General features: G+C 30.7%; 1 protein-coding gene across 2 annotated transcripts in view; it reads left to right on the top strand.

Moving 5' to 3' along the window:
* Window positions 1–18,715, top strand: part of LOC107368955 (homeobox protein cut-like) — a 95,960-nt gene that overhangs the window by 18,539 nt on the left and 58,706 nt on the right. For both annotated transcript variants that reach the window (XM_089268364.1, XM_089268363.1), the window contains exon 3: window positions 17,836–17,925. The gene's annotated coding sequence lies outside the window, so the exon portion shown is untranslated. The remainder of the gene's footprint in view (window positions 1–17,835; window positions 17,926–18,715) is intronic.

An 18,715-nucleotide genomic window follows, 5' to 3' on the forward strand; every position in this document is an offset into this window, starting at 1 on the left:
TTGACCAAAAGAAGGTGATGGAAAGAAAAGTTGTCATCATTTGGTAAGTGACCCTTCAGGGTTTCTCATGTCATCAATTTATCGTTTTTTTCAAACAATTCAGAGACTTTTTTCTCTATTCCTTTCAATGTCAGATAACTTTTTCATCGCCATCAATCAATCATAATTTTGTAAACTTGTCCTTTCAAACAAGCTACTTATAAACATGATCCGATTTGGCTTATTGAATGAGACTTTAAACTTATTGGAAGAAACAAGTTTTTTCAATGTTTACCGTTTTTTCAATTTTAGGTCAATTTTGGGTCAAGATTCAATTTTTTATGGAAAATCACACATTCCATTCTCAGAAAATTTATGGAATCCAACAAAATCGTTTCGCATACACAATGATACAAACCAACCCAAGAACATGAATTGATACGGATTAAGATTGAATCAACACAAGACAGATTCAAAAAACTATCAAAAGTCAATTCATGAATCGAAGGTGAAAAGCTGAAAAACATGAGAAACTGACCAAGAGATCGAACATCAGTTCTTTGGTTGTAATTCGAATCTGGGATTTGAATTTTTAATCGAAATAGATTGTGACCGAACTGTTTACCTTTGAACTTATCAACTTGAGACCCTTTTAGCTTCAACATGACCCGAGCGAGAATCTTTGCCCTGAAGCTTGAAAGAGCGAGCTTTAAAGAGAGAACCATTAAAGGGTGAAAACATGAAAAGTTGGTCAAAAAATGAAACACAAATACAGTTGATTCAATTAATTCCTCACTTGATTAAACATTTATCAAAATTTTTAATCCTTTTCAATGAAAATATGAAAACAAATTTACATAAATAATCACAATTTGACCAAATTGAGTAAATATTTTGAGAGCAAAATTTTGACAAAAAAAAGGATTATTAATTACAAGCTTGTCCAGTGACCAAATGGAGCCTATTAATGTTATTAAATAATGATGAATGTTGATTCAATTGTTGACCCATTTTGGTTTGAAAGGGTAAACGAGAGAACGAAAAAAAAGATTTTGATTAAAAGATATTTTCATCGGAAAAGTAAACACGAAAAAAATGAATAAACTTGTTATTAATAAACGAGTGAAATAATTCATTGGGCGACAAAAATGTTGAACATCAATTTATCTTCAGTTGACCGCATGCAAACCATGCCAGTGATGAACAGTTTAATTAATTTCATCAACTCATTCAAAAGAGATAATCATCTTTCATTTATCCTGTTGATGGGCAAAGACAAACAAAATTAATTAGATAACAAGATGTTTGATTTGTATTATCATTTTTGATTAAGGGTAACATGGAATGAATAAACAGATGATTCAGATAACAGTCCAATAAACTTATCACTTTTAATAAACTAATAATTAGCAAATGAATGACAACCCAACTCATCAAGAATAATCATCTATTAAGGGAAACAATTTCAATTTAATGAACAACTTCGAACAAAATTTTGTCCAAGTTTACAGTTGGTCAACATAAATGGCTAAAGATGTTACCTTTCATCACTCAACATTCATCATTTATCATGAACCGATCACAAAATTTATGCTCGGTTTACCTGCTCTTCCATTAATGCTATCAAAAATGGTAATAACTTGAACTCGAGCGATCAAAATGTTGAAACTCTTTTTGTCTTTTCACTATTTATCATTGAAACATTCATCTCGTCATGAGCATCAAAAGTTAATTTAACAAATTATCAGAATGTTGTGCTTCTTCCAAGTGATGACCAAAAGTATAAAATGTAAACTTGCTTTTTCGATGTTCATTTCAAGTTGACTGGGAAGGAAAACATGTTTTTGCAAGCAAAAAATGATTCCCAGCATTTGATAATGGTTGATGAAACACTAAAAGAGTTTGCTTTTCAAACTCAATGGATTGATATTTTTTAATTATTATCTGAGTTTCTGTGGAAGAAAAAAAAATTCACTCTTTACTGAGACTAAATGACTAAAAGTCATTTGCTTACATGATATTAATGATGATGAAAATGAACAATTAGTAACTAAATTAGAACCTTTTTTTCACTTCAATTTTACAGTAAACTAAACTTGTGGCGGAAGTTTTTTTTCTCTTCTTCTTCTTCTGGAAATATCATCTAAACACATTAATAGACCAAAAATGGGCATTTTTTCATCTCTTTCTTTGTCCATGGAACAAGTAGAATTTCAAATTGGATTCATTCAACTAGATTCATGGTTTTGTTGCTCAAGCTTTTTTCTCTCAACTTTTCCTTTCCTTCCTTAAAGTTCACAAAATCGCTAATTTTTTCTCATCCATAACCAAGATGAGTATTCATTGGAACCACTTGAGTGGAAATTTGTCTTTTTTTGACCCTTTTACTATCAATCAATTATGGTCAGAATTTGAAACAATGAAACAGTTTTCAGTTTCACTTCTTTTCGCCATTCAAGATGAAGATGATGAATGTGGAAAATTTTGAAACTCGAAATTCTGTTCGAATTGAAATGGAAAGAATCAAATGGCGAATGGAATAGAAAATGAGAAAATAGAAAATTTCAATTGCAGAATTTCCACGTTTCAACCGATAGATGTCACTCTGTGATGTTATTTTCCAAGAAATTCATGAAATGGTTTAGAGTAAAAAAATGTTCAAAATCATTTTCAATCAATTGAATGGAAAGAAATTGCAATCAAATTCAATTCTAATTGAATTATATTGTGAATAATTCCCTGAGAATATTTATTGAAAGAGATTTTATCAAATATTCTTTTTTTTCAATTATTGGACAGAAAAAAGCAAAACATTTCTCACCTATTTGCTATTCATTACAATTGAATATCAGGCGAAATTATCTTGTTTGTATTAATAAAACTCTTTTGGGACAACAATTGAAACTTTTCATGATAATAAGCAAAATTTGGTTACTCAATGGTACAAATGGATTGAAGGGAGAGAAAACTAGAAAAAATAGAAAAAAAGGTTTTTTCTCTCAAATATTGTTGTTACATGAAAAATTGTGAATCCAAACACGCAAAGTTTCATCTCTGTGATACTCTATATTTACTTGTTTCAATGTGAGTATCAAATTTACTGGTCTGTTGACCAATGAATGAGTCTCATGAGAGTTTTACAAGAATTTTTGTATCGACGAATATTTTTTTCTTTCCATTCTTTGCGATTCACACTTCTTAATACAAGAACATTTTCTCCCTGGAAAAGTAACCAAAAGAAGAAAAAACTTCTATTCTCCTTTATTCCAAATGAATTTCTCTCTACTTTTTAATATCGCAAAACTGGACTGAATCTTTAGAGGATTGAGAAGACTGAATTTTCAGAGTTCATATATTTATCTAATATTAATGATGATAATGATGAGAGTAATGATAATAAATAAAATGGTAATAATGATAATGATGATAAAAGAGAATTGCTAAAAAGAGGAGAGAAGAAAAAAATGACCAGAGAAAAGTCATCAAACTGACCAATTCGTTTTCTTCCTTTGGCTGGCCAAAGTTGACCAGATAAATAATGTAATAATAATAATAATAATCCATTGAACAGATACGAACGATCAAAATGGTAATAATAAACAATAAAAGGCAATAATGTTAATAATGTTAATCTAATTCAACTTTTCACCGGATTATCAAATATTATCAAAGAAGCAATTGTTCATTATTTAATCGTATCATGATGATGCATCATAACCATTTGTGAGCTGAATTTCAAGTTTTTTTTTGTTTCTTTTTTTCTCTTTTTTGCTGTTATTTATTGTCGATTCTGTTGATTCTCAATTATCATTATTACCATTGAATATTTACTTGAATCACCTTCCAATGAAGTAACATGGTAATGAGAAGGAAGAATGAGAAAAAAAGATTGAAATGTTCGGAAACGGAAATGGCTTTGGATATTGTCTGGCTTATGATTTTTTTTCATTGCTTTCAACAGATTTTCATTGAATCGTAAATTTTTCTGAATCAAATGGAAATGTTGAATAATTTGAGCGAAATGTAAATTGAATGGAAAATTTTTTCTGTGAAGTTTGGAGTCTGAGTCTTTGCAGGAGAATCATGAAAGTAATGAACATGTTGATGGATCGAAATTGCGTGCAAGTCGCATCTTTGATGGTCACACAATGTTGCAACGAACTTGTTCAACTTGTTCTTTTCTGGCAACAATATCATTAGTTCATCTGTTGATCATGTTGACCTTTCTTGCTGGAAGGAGTCACTTGAATCTATAGATTATTTATGAGATCAAGTGGTGAAGTTGACCGATGGTCGACAGTAAAGGTTGAAGGAAAGAAATGGCTTCTCATTCTCAATGGACAGTTGGACATTTCAACAAGTTTATTAAGAAAGAGTTGGACTCGAAATAAGGTAAAATGAGAAGAGGAAAAGGTTAAGCAAATGGCTAGTGTTTATTGGTTCCTTTTATTTGGACACAAATTAATTGTTCAGTGGTCAAGGGATTTTAACTTGAAACCTTCAAATTGTTGCTTGTCGCTTCTTTCACTAAATTTACCCTTTCCTTTTACCATTCAATGTAACATTTCTTATTCAAACAAACAATTAATTTTTCCGCTTGATAAATGAAATTTGTTTCCGATTATTTGCTTTACAATATAAATCTTACCTTCTTCTGTCAACATTCAGTAGAAAGGAATGAAATTTTTATTTATTTCTGTGCAAACATTGAAATCGATAACAGGAAAATCTCGAGAAAATTACATTCATTTCTTTTGATTAAAATTCAAGAAATCACAAGAAATTTCGCCGAAGAGTCAAAATTTATTGACTTAAAAACTTAGATTCATCATCGAGCTATTGTCTCAACAAATCGATGAGTTTCTCGATCGAGGTGACTCAGACTTTGTTTCAATTAAAAAGGAAAAAAAATCAGCAAATCATCTAGAAAAGACAAAAACTGATCAGAAATTAGAGTTGATTTGATTCTAATAAGAACTTTTTTCTCTCGATCTTTTAAGTCGTTATTTGACTGATGAATGAAATTGGTGAGTTTACCATTGAGCTGCAATAGATTGTCAGTTGGTTTGATTGGATTTTGACGGAAAGAGAAAGAAAGCCAAATGAAAATGTTAATTATCATGAAGATGAAGGGAAAATGAAAGGAAAGATTGTTCATTGAATACATTTTCATGTTTTCATCTGTTTATCCATTTAAAAAGATGATTTGCAAATGACGAATAAGTTGCCTTTGTCATAATTAAAGATAGCATGGTAAAGTCTTTCAATTTGCTTTGCTGTTCCTCATCACTTGGGATCATCAAAAATTTGACTTCTCTTCTTCTCAATCTCATCATGCAGTCACCCTCGTCCAGATACAATATACTCATGATAGACTGTTAATTAGAGATTTATTTTTGTCATTCACATCAAGCAACTCTTCTTCCTTCTCCATTTCACTCTCCCAACATTCACCTAACTCTCTCTGCATATGATGCCAGGGATAAAATTACTCATGTGGAACAGCATCAAATCAACATCTAAAAAGCAATGAGGAATAAGATGAGCAGAAGAAGAGCAAAAAGAAGATGAACAAAAAACACAGAAAATGCTAAAGATGCTAAGTGATTATTGCAAAGGGAGAGAGGATTAAAAACATCATCAGCCATCAACTTGTTTGATTTGTGGCTTTGTTTCACTCTTCATCCTTTTCTTCCTCATTTTTTCTTCTTCTCTTCCAAAGACAATTCTCATTGATATGGATGCAATAATAATAATCATGAAAATAATGACGATAATCATTCCTTATTACAATCTTTTCTTTGCATTATAATATTGCTTTGTACATTATTTAAGTTAATAATATTAGAAAGAAAAGATGAAAATGAGAAAAATGATTTTCTCTTCTTCCTTCTTCTTCTTTTTTATTATTATACAATCGAGATGAACATTATCTGTGTCACCATTTCAACTGAAACATTGATGTTTACAGCATCCGTTAGTGGAAACAAGAAAACAAATGCAATATTCAAAGTGAAATGTTAAACTTGAAACTGCAATTTGGAAAGCAATTTTTCTAGTTTCAGGAAAAAAAGTAAAAAATTGAACAATTTAAAGATGAAAAGTGAATCATGAATTACAGATAAACATGAAATTTACCAAATTGTTCAATTTACAAACGTGTTTCTCATTGTTATTCAAACGATTCCAATGTTGAGAGAAATGTTGAAAATTGAAAGTTGCCAAAGTTTATCGGTTCTCTTGTTGCTTAAATTAGAAATGAATTTATAAATGAACATTTCGAGTTTACTTTGCCTTTTTGAATAATCGTTCATGTTGATATCATTTACACTGAATAGACGACAAATCATAAGACACAAATAACTTGAAATGATGTTAATGATGATAAGTAAAAAACTTGTAATGTAAAGCAACATCTAGAAATGTTCATCATTTGCCTTCGCTCATCCAACCCAGAGTTAAGACAATTTATTATTTATATTCATTGAGAAAACCATCAACTTAGATGGTTTCATTATCAGGTGCTGCATGAGACGTGATTAAACATGAAACGATTTTAATAACTCATCAAATTCAATAAAGATATTGACGAAGAAGAAGAACCTTTTTTGTAGCAATTTATCTTTTCTCTTTTCTTCTGTACAACTTTATACCGATGAAAGGCAAAGTTGACTTGGTTTCTTGTTCAACACTTGTTAGTGCATAAAATGCATTAATTTATTTACGTTGGTTGAATTTTTAATCATTCAAATGGTTACCAATGAAACTTTAATTTCAATAAAAGTAATCATTTATAATCATTCTTCTTCTTCTTTCGGCGAAATGAACACCTCAAGAGTAATTGATTTGCTAAAAAATGAGAAAATATTATTAACCATTTTATTAGGAAAAGTGTTCACTTCGTGGTTAACAGGATTCTGTTAGCACGTCACAAGACTTGGAATATCATAATTCATTGTTAAGTTTTGATGAAACAAAATCAATTTTGAATGATTACCACAAAGTTCTGGGTCTGAATTTGTTTACTTTTTTCGAGTTTCCAAGTTTTTTAAGAAAATTTCTCATGCAAAACGAATGTATATTTCTGTAAATGTTTCAAATAAGAAAATCTTTAACATTGGTTTCGAGCAGTTATTTTGTTGACGAATTTTGTGCTTCTCTGATTTTAGCCAGATACAATTTAAATGAACTGAATCGAGATTTACGATTTTCGTGGCTTTTCTTACCATTTTTCTGTAATTCAAACTCTAGAATGTTTCATGCACGAGTTTTCGAGACAAAATTTAAAAGCTCAAGATAAAGAAAATTCAATAAATCACTTTCAAAAATTGTGAGATTCTATGAGAATGAGAGTTATCACAAATTTTCAGATTCACCATCCAAACAGTTGTGTTTTGGCCAATATTTTATAGTGAAGGTTAAATGAGATCGAATTTCAATTTTTGATTCAAAACTCTTAAAAGGCGTTATAAATGAGCCAAAAATTTGACCATCTTTCGGCGAGATTTGAGATTCAGTTCTAAACCTATTCCATGAAACCTTTCTAACCCAACAAATGTTGAATTACTTTGCCTTCATGTTACATGATGTTATCATGGAATGAAGATACAAATATTTGGTTTTGTTATCAATTTTTTGTCCCTTTTCCTATCATCTTTGGTTGATGTTACCTTTTGGAGGCTTCATCGAAGCAATAAATGTTACTCAAAGGATTACACCTTAATGAATGGCAAGGGAATATTAATGGTGAAATGATAACCTTTTCTTCACCATCTTTCACTCTTAACACTAAATAACTGATTACCATTGTAAGGTGAACACAAATGCAATTTCCGTAATGAATACTCTTATCTCAATAAATCGTTCAAGATGATGATGAAGTTGATACCTTGAAGTAGCTAACAGTGAGAAGTCAAAACAGAGAGACAATAAAGAGCAACTACAAGATTCAAGTGAACCAGAATCATGTAATGATAACATTCTAGTTGCAATAATAGCAACTCATGAAGAAGAAGCAAAAAAAACAGAAAATGAAGAAAAGTCAATGCGAACAAGTTAATAAAATTGAATCTCATAAAGAAAAAAAAGTTGTCGCGATTAATGAAATAAATCAGTCACAAAAGATTGAAACTTTGTAATTAGAAAACTGTTGATTCCAAGAAATTTAATTGCAATCAATTGTGATTAAAGAAAGCCTTTTGCCTGTCAGACCAAACCTTTAAAACCTATTATTAGCTCGATAAAAGTCTAACTGTGCAAGTTGATGAAATGAGCTTCTCTTGCCTCACTTCGTCTTTGAATAAATTCAACTTTTTTTATGAGCCAAGAGTTATCATGTTATTAGCTTTATTAATAATAATGATAAATTAGGATGTGATGATGAAGATGATCCAAGGTTCAGATTATGGTGAAGAAAGGCTTTAAAATTGAATCGATCGACTTCACAGTTGAAGTTAATCGTTGAATGTTTGAACCTAGATTATCAATGATTCGCTTCTGATTAATTCACCTTTTTTTCGCTTCTTCTTTATTCATTATTTAATATTTTTTTCTTTCAATTTTTGCTTCTCTTCTCTTCTTCTTTTCGTTAAGCGTTTCCATTTAATAACTTGTCTTTTTTATTCTGCTGATGATCCATAATCATTAAGAATTGCATTTGCTTCTGATGATGATGATTGGTGTGACATGATCGTCATCCCATGATCTTTATGTTATTAATAATAATGTTTACATTAATAATTGATTCAAGTAATAATGTTTCAAATGCAATTCAATTGCAAGATGAAATGAGAAAGAAAAACGAGCCAAAAAAATGTATCATTTATATTGATTAACCTGGAAAACAAGTTTTCAACTTTTTTTCTTCGCCGCGTATTTAATCATTTTAATAGCGATAATTGAAAATGAGCAAACGTTAACATTGAACACTTGGAAATGACTATCAATTCAATTATTGTTATGTGAACGATTCAGATCAAGATTCTGTTTCCTATTTGAGCTTACTTTATCAACACTTTTAATCTTAATCTTCATTGATCATCATGATCTTCAAAACTTGATTTCTGTTAATCTTCTTGTTTTGGTTAGTAAAAACTCAACACAATTTTGTCACAAGTAGAGATGGTAAAGATTTTGGGCAGCGATAAGGTGCACAGTACTGATGTGTCCAAAAATTATTAGAAAAATTGAAAACATTTAATTAACTTTTTTTTGTTGATCAAATTATTGGCGCTTCATTCAATCTTTAAAACTGTAGATTCATTGAAATGGCAAAAATTTTGATCAGTCTCAAGTTTATTCATTTCTCATTCAGTTATTTTGCATTATTTTGACAACAAATTGCTCATAACAAGATTAGTTATGACTGGAAAGGTCGTTATCGTTCATCATTGATTATCAATTTGATGATAAATGATTAAGAAACCAAAAACAGAAACAAAAGATTTTATCGCAATGACTAAGTTTATTTACAGTTATTTCATTCAATTTGTTAACTGGCAATTTAATTTGGCCTTTCAAGTATTTTCCTAAGCAAGCATCATCGGCTATTTTACATTATTATTCAAATATTTCAATCTTAATGGCTAAAGTTGATTCAATGGTAGCAAAAATTTCACTTGTGATTAGCTTCAATGAAAGCAATAGACATGATTCATCCTTTTATATAATACGACACTTCAACGATATTGTAGTGAAAATTCAGGAAACTGCAGAAAAGAAAATTGTGGCTGAAATCGATATTAATCGGGTTAAAGTTCACCTTCAGCATTGATATTGCAAAGTATCTCAGCACACCAAATGCTTTGAAAATCTTAGTATTCAGATGTTATTGGCTCGTGTTGGAATAAAAATTTTTGCGTGAAAACATTTCTGTTGACAGTTGATAAGATAACATGGATATTTGATGTTGAGCTTTCAAAATCTCAATGTAATTGAAACAAATGTTTGAAACTTGATTTGTTGACCAATAGAGTTGACTTCATCGCAATAAGCAACTTCTCTGGAACAATCGAAACTAAATAGTTTTGATGTCAAAAACTTTGGAACATAATGCATGAAATGAATCGAAATGGACTGTAAATTGTTCAACGTTACAAATCAATTTCCATTATTTGGATGGAAAGTTTGACAAAACGAAAAAGATCCTTAGCATGGAAACGACTGAAACAAAATTTATTGACTTTATCGCGACTCAAGATCAAATTTGGTTGATCAGTTAATCTTGTTGATTGGTTGTTCCTTGTTGATTTATCAACCATTGAACCAAAAATTAATCTCATATTTGAAATTTATTCCTCATTCTTTTATTTACTTGTCTTCCAAATGACTGTTTCCTAATCCAAAAGTAGCAATAACTTTTAAACTCGTGTACAGTTAATAGGTTTTGCGTTTCCATTCATGAATCATTATCATCATCATTAGTAAACAGTATTGCCATTAGTATTTCACTTGAGCATCAACTGTTAGTCGAGAGTAAAATAAGAGACCAAATGTTTAATTATTTAAAAGTTTAACAAATAGGTGTATAACTACTGATAATCTATTAAATTAGATCAACTTAATTATTGTTCAACCTACTTGGTTACATGTAACAGGGTAAAAGTGAAGGGAAGGCGAAGAGCAGAAAAGAGGTTGAAAGTGAAGTCCAATTTGATTGGATATTTTTATAGTTGAAAGTAACTTTAACCTTTATTTGTAAGTATTTGATGGAAACAGCTTTTTAATGGTCAAATAAATGGAACCAGGATAAGTCACAAAATGAAAACAAATGACCAAAAAAGTAAATCAATTGTCCCTTCAACTTTACTCTTATTGATACAGTTTTCACGTTAAACATTAATTAGAAGAGGAAAAGGGAAAGAAATCCTTTACAGTCCAGTTTCATATGGGAATTGAGAGTGAAAAAGTTTGGATAATTTTTACTCTTTAAATTGAAATGAGTTGAAAGCTATTAGAAAAAAAAGTTTCAAAAAACATTGTAAGCTAAATAGTTAATAAACTTGTTAGGTTCAATTCGAGATCATTTGTTTTCTCGGAAATCGTTTAACCATTCAATAGTTGCTGAATGACAAATTGATTTCAACAACATTTCAAAGTCTTTGAACATTTGTTCAAAATTGTGTTTGACAAGGAAAAGATGAAGAGAGAGAAAAGGGCTTAAAAAGTGAACAAGGATGAGGATAAAGTGATCCAAATGCTGACACAGAAAAGGTTGTCAACATTGAAAGTGTCATCAGTTTGTTCTTGGATAAGTTTGGATAGATTTATGGTAAAGTTTAGATTTCATCAAATCTTGTAAACTTATCAAAAACACTTTAGTCTTGAACTAACAAGTAGATTTGTACGGTTCAGGCTTAAAAAATGATAGATTTCGCTTTGATTCTCATTTCGTAAAATCTTATCATTAAAGGTTTCTAATCGATAAATGTTAAAATATCTTCAAAGAACTTATCATTGCGACTTTCATTTGTTTTTCCGTCCGAAAATGAGGTCGAATAGAAAATTTGGTTTTAATCGTTTTTCAGTATCGTATTGTCATGAAAGGATTGAACAGTTAATGTATCAATTTGGGTGGCATTCAGATGATTTACATCCATCTGAATACGAAAAAGAACGTTAACAAGTTAACTGTACTGATAACCAAATAAACATTATACTGTTAACAAGCCCACTTAACACAAAATGAGACGAGGTCAAGTTCATTCTGTTTCACCTTCTTCATCTTTCGCTTCATCTTTTCATCTTCTTTTCTCTTTCATCTCATGCTGCTACTGTTTTCATCCATTAAAACATCACTTTTGCGTTCATTCGATGAGATTTTTCATGTCGAAGCTCTTGAAATTCATTTTCAAACTGATATTTCAATTGAAATGTAACTAAACATTGAGTTGACTTATTAAGATGGACAATTGATGATGCAAATTATTCTCTATCAATTTGATTCAAATTAAAGTTCTTTTTTGCCTTCATTTCGTTGAAACAACAACGAAAGTAGCATTTAATTTGACCGTAATTCTCTTCCTTTAAGGTTATCTTCGGTCAACGCGACACAAATGATTTTACTCTTGATTCAAGTTTTCCAGTCATTCCATGTTTTATCAACCATTCAGAAGAAGACTCAAGTAGAGAAAAAAAATTATCTAAACTCAACACGTTATACTCTTTCAAGTTCCCTTCGCCCATTTGACTGTCCAGTCGATTGAAGACATCCGGACTTACTCTTTTTTTCTTCATCACCATCATCATCAACAACATCATTAACATATCAACCTGTCCGTGAGTCTTTAAATCCAATAATTGGCCTTCCTTTAATTAACTGGCTCAAAAGTAATAACAATGATTATCAAGCATGCAGTATTATCGTTCCAACGTCCGGTCAATTTATTAGCTCAAGAAATAAAACTGTAATCAGTTAGAAAAAAAATGAGCAGAAGAAGGATAATTCAGTTGACATGAAGAGAAGCGAAGAAAAAAAGAAAGATTAAAGTCAAAGAAGAAGATTGAGGGAGGCAAAGGGGGCGAAGTAACGATAATGATATAAGGTTAAAGTCCGATTCGTTGGTGATGACCGTGAGTCTGTCAGGGTTGGTAGCTGAACAAATGGTTGTGCCTTTGATGAAGGAAGGTTGATAATGGCAAAGGATTCTGATTGGAGTGTGAGAAAAATGATGAAAAACTGAATAATCGCCTGAAAATTGTCAATTGGAAGAGTTGAGGGAATGGGAATTAACATGAAGACAAGAAGGAGGAGAAGGCGAAAACAAGGTCCCTTCAAGGGGCTTTACATGCGTGCATTGAATTTTGAAGCCCATGAAAAATAGTAATTGAAATGGAACAGAAAAAAGAAAATATGAAAAATATTCAATTCTCTCTTCTCACCTTATAATTTTACCCTTTTCTCTTCCTCTTCTCTTCTCTACCCGTAAAGCGTCTTCGCTCATTTTTATCATCACTGATCATTTTGGTCACTCAAATGATAAATTCATAAGCAACCCTGACGTGTTGACCTTTCATCTTCTTCTTTTTCCCTTTTCTCTTCACTTCCTTTTCTTCCCCTTTTCATCATCCTGTGAATTCAATTTCTTATCATGCTTATGATTATCATTTTGAAAGATTAGACTGATACAGATAATGGTTTGACAAAACAAAGAGTAAAGTGAAAAAATGACTTGAAAATTATCGCCTTCAGCTTCTTTTCATCATAATCGCGATAATTACTGTAACCTTGCGTTTTAATTAACGATTCCTTTGATTACCTTTTGTTCATTTCTTTTCATTTGAAACCTTTTTCTCTTCATCGTTACGTGTCCAATTAATGATTAAAATGGTGGCGATTCGCGTAAACCTTTACTATCGTTGCTTTTCATTCAGCTAATAATAATTTTCATATTTTGATGAAAGTAGAAGAAGAAGAAACAATTAACTTTGAATTTAGTTAATTGTCGTTCCATTAAAATGTTTGTGTGTTTTGGTGATGAGGTTGATCGCAAGAACAAGAAGAAGGAGCAAAAACAAACAAATTGGCTTTTGAAGGTTGAATTAATTTCATTGTTAATTCAACAAATTGTTATCATTATCATTAATTGTCATCCCACGTTTCCCTTAACCTTTCAATTGTTCAACAATAATCATTAATCAGGTTATCATTGACAATCATAATACAATTACAGTTTCCAATTCTTTAACTTTTTCGCTGTTATTCAATCACCAATTTAACCCTTTACTTTTTTTGAGAACAAACTTTTTCTCCACCTTTTGGTCAAGATTAAGGGTCACAAGTCAAATCACTGAGTAATGGTCCAAGTGCATCGAGTTTTGATGTTTTGTTATAAAGTCAATGAAAGGCTAATGATATCTAAAGGTTGATTAATTGTTTACAATATCGTTTCAAAGTAAATAATACTCGAACCAATAAAGCAATAATATCAACTAATGATAATAATGATGATGATAATAGCAATAAGATAATAGTAAATAGATGAAAATATCATGAAATGGATGACAGTCAACATAAAAGGAATGAAAATGTTTTCTCTTTTTCTTTCTTTTCTTGTCTTCTGTTCACTTAAAACTAAAACCACTTTTGTTCCACTTGTTTTTTCTTCTTCTTCTTCCTTTATCTCATCTTGTTCGTCCTCCCAAGCTTTGACCATTATCATCTTGATGCTCTTAACTTTGTTCATCCTCAAACAGTCAAACATGATAAATTGAATCGCCTTCGTAAGTGGTGTAATTTTTCATCACGTGACATAATAATCGCCATGTCAAGAGGAAATGATATTTCTTCTTCTTCTCTTTCTTTTCATCTCTTGTTCATCTTTTTTCTTGTGTGTTGCCCTTTTCTTGTTTGTTATTGTTGGTTCAACTCAATCAGGCAACATTGAGCTTGAAAGAATGAAAACTGAACATGATAAAGATGAAAGGATAACATTAGATGAGAGGCTGAAAATGGGAATGGAAACAGATACAGAACATCTTAATGGTCTGCCAATCAAATGTTTTGTCTTGTTGCTCAAAACAGAGCAAAACAATTGATGGTGAAACAATGAGTCCCTCGTATTGTCAACGCTCAGTTTACGGCAATTTTTGGTCTCCAATAAAATCTCACATTAAATCTTGACATTACTTTTAAATGATTTATTTTGTCAAATTTTGAGGTAAACATTGTACTTCCAAATAATCAGACAGCTCTTGAAATCGCTTCAAGTCTAGTAGCTGGCTGATGACACTGTGACAGAATCGAGATCTGAACTCGAGAACTTGGATTTTGGATAAAATCAGATTTTTGGATCGGCTCTTCATATTGATGTTTGATAACGACAAAGACTACTTTGATCATCGTACTTGATGCTTAATTTAGTTGATTTGTTGTCAAATAAGACTGGAAACTGGTGAAGCCCCTTGTGCTGAGATTTAGTCATTGACTAGGAAAATTTTCGGGTTAACTTGACAAGTGTGTGAACCTTTTCATTTCAATTTTTAATTCAATTATTGTTAGTCATTTGACTGATTTGACCAGGAAAAGTTTCAATCTTTTCAGATGTGAACCTATAGTTTTGGACTTTTATTGTAGTCAATTGAAATTTTAGTTAACTTCGTCATTACTGAGTACTTTTCTTGGCACCCCCCCACTCTCCCTCCTCTTTTTATAGCTTCTTCTCTTACACTTGCTACTGTAAATTCCTTTCTTCTTCTGCATTTTTCATTTCTGTTTTTTGCACCTTTAGCTTGATAAATATACTAATGGAGAGACAATTATTGGTCGTCAAGGTTTGTTTTTGAATAATGTTTCTCACAATTTCCTTAATCATTTCTTCTACTTATCATCTTTCTTTAATTTCTGTCAACTCCATCATCATCATCATCATGCCTTCCCCTTTAAATTGCCATTTCTTGAAAATCTAATGAACGAAAGGAATAGATAAACCTATAATTGAACTTGAACATTAACTTTTTTTTGCTTTAAAAAAGTTCAACCAACAATTGTTAATGAACATTTCAGCCGAGAATTGTGAATGCAAGAATTGAAAAAAACCAAAATAAAAAGCCAGATTCAGTTCAAACTCACTTGAAAAAACCGGTAAAGAACGAAAATCAATTATCTAATAGAGGGCGCTACACATATAATAACAGTTTAATGAATGTTTAAACGATGTCTTTTGTGGTTCGCAATACATTAATGATGTTCATCGATGAGCCAAAAAATTTCATTTGAAGCTAAGTAAAAGCTTGAAAATAGAGTTTCATTGAACATGATTTTCGCAACAAAATCGTGAATCTTGAGATCTTGGGATCTTCAATTGAGGTTCGTTAAAAAATAACGTAACCTAACCTTACCTAACCTAACCATCTTCATAGCTACTGATTTAGCTAAAAATAGAGTTTCTTTGACAAGAAATGATTCTGAACGAAGCAAAAATCGAAGCTAACAGTTTAGTTGCTGAATATTGTGATTTTTTTGTTTGAATAAAATTATCTGAATCATTGAAAGGACCAAACATACAAAATTTGAAGCTCTATTATCAAGATTGGTATTGACAAGTTTACAATACAATTTGAGGGTCAACTTGGCTTTAATCAACTTGTTTACTGGAAACTCCCACTTGAAACATTAAATGTTTAGTTGAACCATAAATAATGGTTTGAATGTGTTTGAATGTTAGCATGTAATAAACAATCAATGATTAGTTTCCAATAATAAATCAAAAAAGCCAACAGCGATTCAATTGATTGTGGACCCTTGCTGTTAGACTTGAAAACAACAGCAAAAAAGCTCAAAGATGTTGTCTAATCACGCTTGTGAAAATTGAACGATTAAAAGCTCAATTAATGTGAAACAGATTGCAACTTTTTACACCTTCATTTTTGGAGAAACAAGTTTACACTCTCGATAAATATGATTATGGTAATTATAATTGGATCAATGCAACAATCAATTGATCAACAAAATGATCTTTTGTTTTTCACGATAAATAAATGATAGAAATCTGTTTTTCTTTATTTGCTCCTTTTTTACCTTCTTTCAGTTGATTAACATTGAATGATAACACTTGTTGATGAAAACATTAATTAAGTGATCAATTCTAGTTGATTAAGTTAAGTGTAGGCTTTTTAAATGCTGCTAATCCCATTTGAGGTAATGAAACATTTCAAATGAAAACATTGTTAGCATAAATACCAATTGTCAGTTTAATGGTGAACAACCGACAATTGGTAACCTGTAATTTTCATGTTTTTTTTAATGAAATTACCTTGTGTAGGCAATAATTGCATGTTAGCAATTGGTTAATCGAGACAATGGGAATCAATGTTTCAATAAACGAAACGACAGTGACTCAAAGTTGACAACTTGGTGACTTAAAGGTGAATTGACATCATCAGTTTATTGTAACAATAAATTGATAAGAAACCAAAAATGAGTCTTAAAGACTCAGTGACTCAAATGTGAGCTAAAAATTACCTTTTACTTTGATGATTAGGTTAGGTCAGGTTAGGTTAGACTTTGTTAAACAAAGACTTAACCAGTAAGAGTTGAGATTGATTAATGTGCAAGTTTATCGATGACAATAACTTGACTAAAGTTGATTTGATCCTAATAGATTCCTTGAACTTGTTACTCAAAGGGCATCAATAATTACTCAACAAGATCATGAGACTTTTTTTTGTCTCAAAACTCATGACCTGATGAGATGAAATCAATCAATGCTGACGATTTATTAAAAGTAATCTTTAAAAAAAGTTTAAGCGCAAAGCAACAAATAATATTAATTACAATTTTTTCAGATGACTTTTTTTTCCTTCATTTTATTTCTGATTTTTTTTCCTTGATCGATTTTCACTCTTCTTCAGATATTATTTAGCTTATTTTTCAACTTTGCCATGTTTATAGTTATGATGGTGAGAATGATGAAGATCGCCTCCCAAATCAATAGGAAGTCTTGATAATGATGATGATACTGGCAGTAATAGTAGAGTAAAAGAAGAGAAAAGCTAATATCTTTTGGACCATCACAATTAGAAGACATAAAAATCAAGATTTATTGCTAAGTCTGAAAATGTAATATCATTTTCCAGCCATTTTGGGTTACACCAGAAAAGGTGAAGAAGCAGAATAGAGGGTAAAAAACTGACATTTTAGTTACATGAAAACCACCTTGTAAATGGTTATCATTTGATGTCAAATGTGAAATATTATTTTCTGTATTTCAATAAAAAACGTTTCAGAAACAAGACGTAATGAGAAAAGGAGAAAAATTTTGCAACTTTTTCAACATTCGATTAAATCATTATTATCCATGAAAGTTGACTCATCACGAAATTCTTTTGATTAATTTCAATATTTTGTTCCATTTACAGATTGACCAATCGATATCATTTTACACTGGACAATAATTGGATAAGCAACTTTGAAATTATCGATAAAAATATTTTCTTTCTATTCATCAGGTAAGCAAAGCACTTTACAATCTTTACACAACTTGAAGGTAATAACAATAAATTGTCAATCATTTCCATGCTTATTGAAACTTTCCTGCTCATTGAATCTTTTTCAAAAGTATCATGAAAACCATTGAAAGAGTTGAACAACTTTTCCAACGAAACTTTTCTGATTTAATCAAGTTAAATGTTTCAAAGTTGGTTAAGTAAAAGTCGATTCCTTAACCTGATTAAAGCTTGATCAAGTCGAAGAGACAAATAAATTTTGATTTTTCGTTGTCAATGTGTGGCTTAAATGAGCTCAAAATCATAGTCGATAGCTCAAGCCACTATCTAATGCTTGGAAAAATCAGCTGTGAAAATGAATTCTCGGTGTAAGAATCTTTTTGCTTCTCAATCGATTTGTATGATCTATGGAGATACAATTTTATAGTAAATCCTTCGCGTTTAAAGATATTAATCGTGAAAAGATTTTACTGTGAAGTATTGAAATGAAGGAGACTTTGAAAGGAGTGTATTAGTTGTTCAGGTAAATGGTTGATTGTTGAACATTATGAGAAAATAAAGAAGATTAACAAATTAAGAGAAAAAGATGAAAATGTATTATAAATATCAGGCAAGATTAACTGATGATGAAAATTTTTAGGAGAAATAAGGTTCGGTTGGGTGCATAATTTACTTTCAACCGGATAAAAGGTCAATCGTGAGTTTACTTATGAGTCTTAATGTACGCAAAATGATTAGGATAAGAAGGAGAGAAGAAGAAGGAGAAGAAGAGAATGGCGAGAGCGAAGAGTTG

Source organism: Tetranychus urticae, chromosome 2, assembly GCF_039701765.1.
Source record: "Tetranychus urticae isolate SD_2017Ah chromosome 2, NJAU_TeUrti_SD_1.0, whole genome shotgun sequence".
In the NCBI taxonomy this organism is placed as follows: domain Eukaryota; kingdom Metazoa; phylum Arthropoda; class Arachnida; order Trombidiformes; family Tetranychidae; genus Tetranychus; species Tetranychus urticae.